At 42.7% G+C, this 11118-nt stretch overlaps 1 pseudogene; it reads right to left on the reverse strand.

The window, feature by feature from the left end:
* Positions 1 to 312: 312 nt before the first annotated feature.
* Positions 313 to 431, reverse strand: LOC120516210 (annotated as a pseudogene).
* Between the last annotated feature and the right edge of the window lie 10687 nt (positions 432 to 11118).

Here is an 11118-nt window from a genome sequence, read left to right on the forward strand (position 1 = left end):
TATAATCCCAACTTTGTGGGACTTCCACCTAACCTGGAAGTGCTTCCAATGGACCATGTCCTGGCACCGGAAGTACTCTTGGATCTGAGATAACAGGAGCCACTCCGCCTCAGCTCAGGGAGTCAGAGTCGGGGGAGGCACTGGGTGACACTCATCAGGACGACGGAAGGAGGACGTCATCTTTTTGTGGTGGAGTGTTTTGGCTAGTGTTTGTATTTGAAAGTGTTGGTCGAAAATAGAGACACTATATTTGAGCCCAGCATTGTGATTGGTGACATTGTGTCTGTGGTTTGGGACTCACTGGCGCCCCCTTGTGGTTACACCCTATTTTATCTCCTTGTTCCAAAAAATCAATGTAATACATGTAGGGACGGATCAGATATTACACTGATAAGATCAGATATTACATTTGATCTTAGCCAAAAAGATTTTTAACTTTACCAACTTTATATGCAAAGAGCTCGTTCCAGAATGAAATGGTGCTTGGTCAAGCAATGGAGCTACGAGGAACAATACAACATAGCAAAGAAGTGTAAAATGCCATTAAAGAGCCAGTTCTTTTAAGAGTTTCCATCCATCCATTGTCCAACCCACTGTATCCTAACACAGGGTCATGGGGGTCTGCTGGAGCCAATCCCAGCCAACACAGGGCACAAGGCAGGAACAAATCCCTGGGCAGGGCGCCAGACCACCACAGGACTTTTTGACTCTTTTAGGGTAGATGTCGACTTTTGTCAACACAAGGGGTTGAGGGAGGATGTCAACTAAAGTCGATATCCAGGGGCAAAGGGTAATAAAAGCTGTAAACGTTGATCAAACTCACTGTTACATTATAGGTAGACCCTCTTTCTTAGGAGAACCGTTAGACTTATTGACTTGACTTTAAATCCCTACGTGGAGTAAATAGCATGGCAGCGACATCAGGTGAGAGACGGAAATGCACAGAGCGAAATACTCCGTGCGTGTCATTTATTTATTTATTCCATCCATTATCCAACCCGCTATATCCTAACTACAGGGTCACGGGGGTCTGCTGGAGTCAATCCCTGTCTTTGTCAGGGTTAGGGCAACTGTACCTGCCCCGGTGGTCCACAGTATCTATGCAGTATGTCGGTCAGTAAGTCAGTCAGTCATTTTCCAACCTGCTAAATCCTATCACAGGGTCAAGGACTTGCCAGCCTCACAGGGGTGAGGCAGAGTCGGGAGGAAGTGGACGAAGCTTGATGGGAGAAGAATGGAGGCGGAGAAAAGAAAGAAAGAAAGAAAGAAAGAAAGAAAGGACTGTGCTCTTGTTATGTGGACATTGCGCTGTTGTGGGGAGTGTAGGACGCACTTCCCCACCTATAAAGGTGTCCTGCCTGTCTTTGTCGGGGTTAGGGCAGCTGTACCTGCCCCGGTGGTCCACAGTATCTATGCAGTATGTCAGTCAGTAAGTCAGTCAGTCATTCTCCAACCTGCTAAATCCTATCACAGGGTCATGGGGTTCTACTGGAGCCAATCCCAGCCAGCACAGGGCACAAGGCAGGAACAAACCCTGGGCAGGGTGCCAGTCCACCGCTAGGCATCACCCACACACCAAGGATAATTTAGGATCGCCAATGCACCTAACCTGCATGTCTTTGGACTGTGGGAGGAAACCCAGACAGACACGGGGTCATTCATTCATTTATTTATTTATTTTTTGTGTATTTTTGCTGAATCGCGCTCTGGCTTATCGAACTCCGATTTTGATGCCAGTGATCAGGAGGTCAAAAATGAAAGTCAGGTACGTGCATCAGCTGATCAGTCCCCAGCTGATTGTAGTGCTGAACACCCTGAGAGGACCACACAGACCTGCTGTAGATCCATGTGAGGAAAGCTGGCTACTGGACTTCATCAAACGACACAGCGTGCTAGTGGACACTATGGATTATCAGCCACTTCAAGTTGTTGTTTTCTAGAAAATGAATTTCAGCTTATGCATGATGAGATAATCAGGTATGTAGTATGTATGTGAATTTACATACTGTAGAGGCTCATGGAACATAAAACTGTGACATTTTATGTTGGTTTATGTGTGAAACCACTGCTTTGAGTGCTTTTTAGAAAAGAAAGTTTTTTGGAAAATAATTCAGCCCTGGGACAAAAGAAAGAAAAAAATAATTAACCCTGAAAGAGTTAAGAGTTTGACCTGTGATAAGCTAATCTCCTGTTCTAGATTTGCGCCTGGAACGATCGCCATTACAGGTTCCATAAGTGGACAGAATGACATATTTTACGATCTTCTTAACATGTAATAGAACTGTTTTATCTTCCAACCATCCATCCATTTTCCAACCCGCTGAATCCGAACACAGGGTCACGGGGGTCTGCTGGAGCCAATCACAGCCAACATAGGGCACAAGGCAGGAACCAAACCTCGGGCAGGGTGCCAACCCACCGCCTGTTTTATCTTGGTTTAAGTAATATATATATATATTGCTCTACTTTCCCTTATTGTATTATTAATATGTAGCCTTAGAATGCCTAATCTCACAGACTTACCACTGTATATAACTTATCCTCACCTTCCCTTCTATATCTATAACCTCAGGCAATTAGATGTAGTAAAAAGACAAGCAGGAGTTAAGTTGCACATAAAATAATGTATTACTGATAATATTCATAAATAATAACCAAATGCAAAGTATATTTGAATATTGGCAACCATACAACCTGATTAAATGGTGATGTGTAATTCAGGTGGCACACAGACTTGTAGTTCCTTCAAATGTCTCTAGTTAAGGCATCATTGGTGCTCAGCTTTCAGCCACATGTCTGTTCAAAATGGCTGAAGCTGTGCTCTTGATTGTGTTGTCTTCAGTTCATGGTGTGATGGTCTTCATCAGTTGTTAACAAGAGAAAGATACTTCTGCATCATCACAGGTTAGCAAGACAGATGCTTCTTCATCATAAGTTGGTTAGAGAGAGAATGTGAGGTGAAGCACGTACATTTATAGATGTTCTCTCCAATTCCAAGAACCAATAGGACATCATGGCAGCAGTAGCTCAGTCGGTAGAGCGGGTTGTCCAGCAATCGGAGGGTCGCAGGTTCGATCCTGGCTCCCGGCATGAGAATGCAGCTGTTGTGTCCTTGGGCAAGACATGCCTGCTGGTGGTGGTCGGAAAGATTGGTGGCGCCAGTGTTCGGCAGCCTCGCCTCTGTCAGTGCGCCCCAGGGCAGCTGTGGCTACAAAGTAGCTTATCATCACCAGCGTGTGAATGGGTGAATGACTGTTGTGTTGTGATGTGCCTAGGGGGGTTCTTGAACTCTAGTAGGCGCTATATCAAATACAGGCCATTTACTAACATGGTACTTAAAGGCCTCTGAGACAAGCCAATTCCAAAACGCCATATCTCAGACCAATGGGTGAAACAGAACTTTTTAACACCTGAAGAAAAAAAAACATATGTTAAACATCCTGGCTTCCTTGCAGGGGTTGAAAGACTTTAGCAGAGAAAACACTCATCAAACTGGTTTAAGACACATCCCCCCCCCCAAATCATGTCGTAAAATTAACTACTTCTCACCAAAGTAACACTAAATTACATAAAGACATACAAAACATTTATCAAGTCATATGCAAAATCTCACATCACAACAAGAACAAACTCGATCAAAAACAAGCAAACAGGCTGCCCGTCTCCAGATAAACTTATTTTAAGCCAAGCAAGGACACCGCAGCTTATTTAGATTACGTCTACTGTATATTGAAAGTATTTATTTGGAATCTATTTAATCTTTATTGAACAAAAAATATCAAAACCGAAATGGAAAACTATTCTCTCCAGGCTTCCAGTGATACACCGCATTATTTCCGTCGTGTGTTACACTCTCTCCCCTGCTTGGAGATAAAGCCGAGCACATTTTTATCATCCCTCCCAAAACACAGGACCACAGCATCAACATGCAAGGTGTGAGTTTTCATGTAGATAGCCTCTTTTAGTAATAGAAAGAACAGAGATCGATAAAGCACAGAAGATGGTAACAGCTGTAAGCAGCCTTGTAGTGAGGCTGTAATCCTGATGAATAATGTTGCTGTCATAACAGCGGGGATAATTTAATGCTGACACTTAGCAAGCATGATAAATAGCTTGTCAGACATAGGCAGTGACAGAGTCAAGTGAAACTGCCCATGACAAGTTCTGAAATATTAATCTTCTACCAGACTGTGACTGTGCTGAAGGGGTGGCGGCGCGTCTAAGGCTCCGAAAGTCAGGTTCCCTTTGATTATAAATTACATATTTTAATACGATATATGCTTACAAATTGAACTAGTGTTGGGAAGAGCTCTATCTAAATATGAAAGTGCCTTCTGTGCTTACTGAAAAAGCTACGTGATCATTGCTTGAATTTGGTACTTTTAGTTAAATCTTTCGGAATCATTTACGGGAAGACATATACATTTATGTATGGCATCCTTTTTATTTATATTCATATATACTGTTTATATATGTGTGTGTGTGTTTGTGTGGGATCAAGACGTCTTATCCATCCAACCATTATCCAACCCGCTATATCTAAGCTACATGTTCACGGGGGTCTGCTGGAGCCAATCCCAACCAACATAGGGCACAAGGCAGGAAACAAACCCCGGGCTGGGCGCCAGCCCACCGCATCAAGACATTTTACATGATTGGTAATATTATACAGACACCTACTGTATAGGGCGGCACGGTGGTGCAGTGGTAGCAGTAAGGAGACCTGGATTCACTTTCTGAGTCCTCCCTGCGTGGAGTTTGTGTGTTCTCCCCATGTCTCTCTGGGTTTCCCATAGTCCAAAGACATGCAGGTTAGGTGCATCTTGGTGTGTGTGTGTGTGTCTAGCAGTGGACTGGCACCCAGTCTGGGGTTTGTTCCTGCCTTGTGCCCTGTGCTGGCTGGGATTGGCTCCAGCAGAACCCCATGACCCTGTGATAGGATTTAGCAGGTTGGAGAATGACTGACTGACATACTGCATAGATACTGTGGACCACCGGGGCAGGTACAGCTGCCCTAACCCCGACAAAGACAGGCAGGACACTAATTGCCACACAGCACACCTTTATAGGTGGGGAAGTGCATCCTACACTCCCCACAAGAGCGCAATGCCCACATAACAAAAGCACAGTCCTTTCTTTCTTTCTTTCTTTCTTTCTTTCTTTCTTTCTTTTCTCTGCCTCCATTCTTCTTCAATCAAGCTTCGTCCACTTCCTCCCGACTCTGCCTCGCCCCTGTGAGGCTGGCAAGTCCTTTTATATTGGCCAACCCGGAAGGGCTTCTGCTCTTAGGTTAGGTGAGAAACCTCATGCTGCATGGCTCTTCCACTACCACGGTACCCAACAGGGCTGAGATATAAAACTCCAAGTCCCATGGGAATCCAGGGCACCGCTGCAGTCCAGGGGAGCCAGCATTTAGCATTTTGGAGGAGGCAGTGTCCTAATGCGCCTGCATTCCCCTATCCTTCCGTTTCTTGGGTGTCCTGGCTGGGTTGGGCTGCCGGCCGTCTCTTACAATACACACACACATATATATATATATATATATATAGTAACAGATAGCAGGAATGAGCAGGTGTCCCAAACAGTATGGCAGGCCAGTGTTATTGAGGAATGGGGGAGACACTGAATTCAGGGCAGTGGCTCTCCCTGATACGCTAGATGGCAGCACACCCAAGCTAGGATACCTGCAAGTCAAAATAGGAGTTGTTGTTCCATAGGGCAGTCCGGTTGGCTTGCCCCATGGGGTCTGCCTGGGGGAGCTATTAGGAATCCCTACTTTCTAACACTTCCGATCAACCCCATAGTACTTCCGTTAGGCTATGCCTAGCACTAGACGTATTCCCAGGTCCAAGATAAAAGGAGCCACCTTCTTCCTTTTTGAACTCTCATCAGCTTTCAATACAGTTAACAGCTCTTTGCTTATCTCCTCCCTCGACAAACTTGGAATTCATGGTCCTGCTTTGGACCTGTTCAAGCCCTACCTTTCTGATTGACCCTTTATATCTCTTGGTCTAACTCCTAGTCTTCTCCATAGAAACTCTCCACAGGTGGGCTTTAGGTATCAGGGTTGGGTTCTCTCTTCCTTTCTCTACATTCACCCCTCATGCAGTGTTGTTTCTTCTCAATGGCTTCCTCTGCTACCTCAGTGCTGATGATGCACAGATATTCCTCTCATTTCTCACAAAAAATCCACAGGCTTCATCTCAGATCCTCAGCTGTCTCTCTGTCATATCATCCTGCACTGAATGCTCATCACCATAAACTTAACCTTTCAAAGTCAAACATCCTGTGCTCGCTTTCTGATTCTCTTTCCTCAGATTTGTCTCTAAGCGTTGCTTTTTGAAGACGTCACCCTTTCACCATCAGTCACAGTCAGAAATCTTGGCGTGACTCTGCACTCCTCAAATTCATTCATCTTCATTAACCCAATCAGAGAATTTGACCCTTCCTCCTATGCCACACAACCCCTTATTCAGGCACTGGTTCTATCTCGACTTGACTATAGCCACACTCTCCTTCCTGGCGGTCTTTCTTCAACCGATATCGAACTTCTCCAGCTCCTCCAGAATTAGTCTTCTCGACTGATGTTTTCTGTTCCTCGTGTCACTCCTACTGCTTCTCTACATCGACATCTCCACTGGCTTCCATTTGCTGTAAGGATCCAGTTCAAAACTCTGGTCTTGATCTATGGTTTCTCTTGGATGGTTCTACTCTTCAATATCTCCTGTCTTTAGTCTCTTCATATGTTCCTTCAAGAAGTCTCCGACCATCTCTGAGGGCTGACAGTTCCTCCTCTTGCCAGACATGCCAAGACTGAACAATGCTTCTCTGTTCTTGCTTCCAAACTGTGGAATGATCTCCCTTTGTCTATTTGAACTACTCACATTTAGGCGTCTTTTCGGAATGCACCTTTTCATGAAATATTTTGGAATTTCCTCCACAGGATAGCTGCTGTTGTACTGGCAAAGACTTTTCAGATACTGATGTGTGCCTTAGTCTAGTCACAAATATAATTATATAGTAGGAGTACGACTCCATCTTGCTTGGTTTTTATTTTCTCATATACAAAGTATAGGGAAAGTATTGGGATCGTCCAAAAATTTCATTTCGAGATTATTGATGAATCTCGATGTTTTAGACCTCCCTGACTTTCTTTTATATGAAATATAGGGAGAGAGTTGTAAGCGTACAAAAATTCCATTTCGAGATTTTGGTGAATCTCGATGTTTTAGACCTCCCTGACTTTCTTGTATACGAAGTATAGGGAAAGTATTGGAATCGTCCAAAAATTTCATTTCGAGATTTTGATGAATCTCGATGTTTTAGATCTCCCTGAGTGTGTCTGTGTGTGTGTGTGTGTGTAAACACAATAACTTGAGTATGCTTTCAGTTCAGTCAACCAAATTTTGCATACAAGATTTAGGTACAAAATGTAGATTTCTATCAACTTTTGGGGCTATTTCCGCAAACCGGAAGTGATACTTTACCTTTTATTCATGCAGCTGCAGAGTCCAATTTATTCACCTTTACTTCTATACTAATTGTTCCATATATTTTTAATTTGATTTGATTTGTTGTTGATGGTTCTTTAATGTACATAATATAAAAATATAATCATTGTCTCGCGGTTTACTCCTCAAATATCCATCCCCATATCTAAGTATACGAGAAAGCCTAGGGGAGACCTCTCTCAATTTTTTTATCTTCTTCGATGTCACTTTTGCAACTTTTAATTACAATACAATACAATACAATTTATTTTTGTGTAGCCCAAAATCACACAAGAAGTATCGCAATGAGCTTTAACAGGCCCTGCCTTTTGATAGGCCCGCCAGCCTTGATTCTCTTAGAAGACAAGGTAAAAATTCCCAAAAAAACCTTTGTAGGGAAAAAAAATGGAAGAAACCTTGGAAAAGGCAGTTCAAAGAGAGACCCGTTCCAAGGTTGGTTGGGCATGCAGTAGGTGTCAAAATAAAAGGGGGTCAATACAATACACAGAACAGAACACAAGTAATCCTCAATACAGTATAATAGTGCAATAGAAATATTACAAGTACAGAGCAGAATTCAACAGTAGACAATATCAAATAATAGGACTTTGTAAGGCTTTGTAAGTCACTTTGGGTAAAGCTACCTGCTAAATAAATTAATAAATAATAATAAATGTACAGTATACAAGTATGTGGCCTGTCACATGCCATGTAGGACATCATGGCAGGGCATTTTGTTAAAAAAAAAAAAAAAGCTTGATATAATGATTATCATAGTTTAGAACTGAACTTAATTTGCATATGAATTAAGTCATTTTAGTTCAATTAAATATAATCAAAACGCCATATATACTGATTTCTTAAATTAAATTAATTAAACATTCCAAAATTAAGCGGCTATTCATGGGGTGTCCTTCCTTTTATCTGTCAACCCCTCCATTCATTCATTAAATCATTTAATTCAAACTGAGGACTTCACTTTGTTAAAATCTGTCAAAATTGTAGTGGGTCTTGTTTGAGATTATTATATTAAATCTGAAAATGCCGATTTTTTTTTTATTTTTATTTGGAAAGATACACAAAGGACAGAATAAAATAAACAGACATTTGAAAGCATTGATTGAAATATGTATCTGTTTGTAAAGAGCCTTGCAAATATTTATTTGCCGGTATATTCAGGCTGCCGTTTCCACATGAATGGTTAGTTAGTATTCTGTTGTATTATGGAGACGTTCAAGACAGCAAAGTGTGAAGAATGCTGGGAGGATTGTTTTTATGAGATAATGCATTTATAGTTAGTACACGTTGAAATGATTTGACAAGGACAGCCTGCTTGTCCCTGGTTAGAAAGATTGGGACCTGTGAACGGAAGCTTAAATTGATTTGATTCCCAACTCCCTTATCTGAAATGTTTAGAAATAGGAGACTTTTTATGATTTATTACTTCAAAGCAATAAAGTCTCTTGTTGACAAAAGCTGAGGACTTGCTCACTTCTTATCCTGTGAAGCGTATCTTTTATACTTTGGAACAAGTCAGGAAAAAAGGTTTGGTATAAAGCGGGTGCAATTGGTTGGGAATTTATCCCCATGTTACAGTATGTCAAAAAGCATTTCTACTTCATTTCCTGAATACTCACTGCGTGTAGATTAATGAGCCATCACTGAGATACATTTTTACAGAGAGACTCAAAAAGTCTACCCATCCATCCATCCATCCATCCATCTGCTTTAATCCTGGCTTGTTCAGTGCACACCAGTCAGCCATAGCTGGCTACAGAGAGAGCCCCTCTCTGTTCAGTTACACATTCACTGCCACACACCATGGGAAACACTTTAGTTTAGGAATCCATTATAAGCATCTATTAACAGCCTCCATGTTGGAAAACATTGTGGCCAGGTGCAGGAATGACAGGTCGTGGAAGGATAAAAGTTGGGGTGGCACCCAGGTCATCCTGTTTAATCAAGCAAAAAAAGTTCAACAAAAGAAATGCCTCTTGGCGCTATGTTGCCAACCCTCAGGTGAAATACAAACAAATATATTCGGCTCTCTGCCACAGAAATGGGGGTCGTTCACTGGAGCTCCATACGAAAGGTTGCCCTGATCGTAAAAGACGCCTCCTTCCAGACAGCCAGACTGTTTATATCGCACTGATCGGAAGGGGCGGGGCTAAGTGACCTCACTGGGATGTTTCTCGTAGAGAAGGAGAAGAGAATGTTAATGCCAGTGCGCCTTTTGCCACCTGTGGGTTATCACATACTTCAGTCGAACCCGTGAGGAGATCCTTCGACGTGCATGCGTGACAATATATACTCAGCAAAAAAAGAAACGTCCCTTTTTCAGGACTGTGTATTTCAACAATAATGTTTTAAAAATCCAAATGACTTTACAGATCTTCATTGTAAAGGGTTTAAACAATGTTTTCCATGCATGTTCAATTAACCCTAATCAATTAATTAACATGCACCTTTGGAATGGTCGTTAAGACCTTAACAGCTTATAGAAAGTAGGCATTTAAGGTCACAGTTCTAAAAACGCAGGACACTAAAGAGACTTGTCTACCGACTGTGAAAAAACACCCAAAGAAAGATGCCCAGGGTCCCTGCTCATCTGGACGTGAACGTGCATTAGGCATGCTGCAGGGAGGCATGAGGACTGCTGATGTGGCTAGGGCAATAAATTGCCATGTCCGCACTGTGAGACGCCTAAGACAGCGCTACAGGGAGACAGGAAGGACAGCTGATCATCCTCGCAGTGGAAGAGCCCGGATCTCAATCCCATTGAGCATGTCTGGGACCTGTTGGATCGCAGGGTGAGGGCTAGGGCCATTCCCCCCAGAAATGTCCAGGAACTTGCAGGTGCCTTGGTGGAAGAGTGGGGTAACATCTCACAGCAAGAACTGACAAATCTGGTCCAGTCCATGAGGAGGAGATGCACTGCAGTACTTCAAGCAGCTGGTGGCCACACCACATACTGACTGGAACTTTTGATTTTGAGCCTCCCTTCATTCAGGGACACATTGTGAAACATTTTTAGTTTATGTCTTATGGTGTTGACTCTTTTAGTGTTCATACAAATATTTACACATTAAGTTTACTGAAAGTAAAAACAGCTGAAAGTCAGAGGACGTTTCTTTTTTTGCTGAGTATATATACTGCATATATGTTTATTTATGAGAGGCAGCTAATGGGCTTGAATAGTGACAATTCCATGTCTGACCAAGGGGTGGCGAGGTGCACCGACTTTTTCTCTCAATCCTTTGCAGACCATTCCCGGGAAATTCCACCGGGCTCCAGCGCCCGTGGTGATGTCACTTCCTGCCCAGACAATATCACTTTCCATTTCCACAGTGACATCATTTCCGGTTCCACCTTCCATGATGAAGTCATTTCCACTGCTGGCAGCCGTGATGACGTCACTTCCGGCCCAGCCCTCCATGATGATGTCACTTCCTATCCAGTCCTTTCAAGCTGCCATTTTTGCCAAATGTCATGAGTTCAGTTTTGGGCTCTGATTTGTGAACATCTCACAGTTATTGAACCCTTTTGCAGCCAGGGATAAATTATACAGTTGGCTGCCCCAAGCCTTTTTGATGACTTAGTGTCATTTTTGTTACTGTATATATATATA

Source organism: Polypterus senegalus, chromosome 15 (genome assembly GCF_016835505.1).
Source record: "Polypterus senegalus isolate Bchr_013 chromosome 15, ASM1683550v1, whole genome shotgun sequence".
NCBI classification, from domain to species: domain Eukaryota; kingdom Metazoa; phylum Chordata; class Cladistia; order Polypteriformes; family Polypteridae; genus Polypterus; species Polypterus senegalus.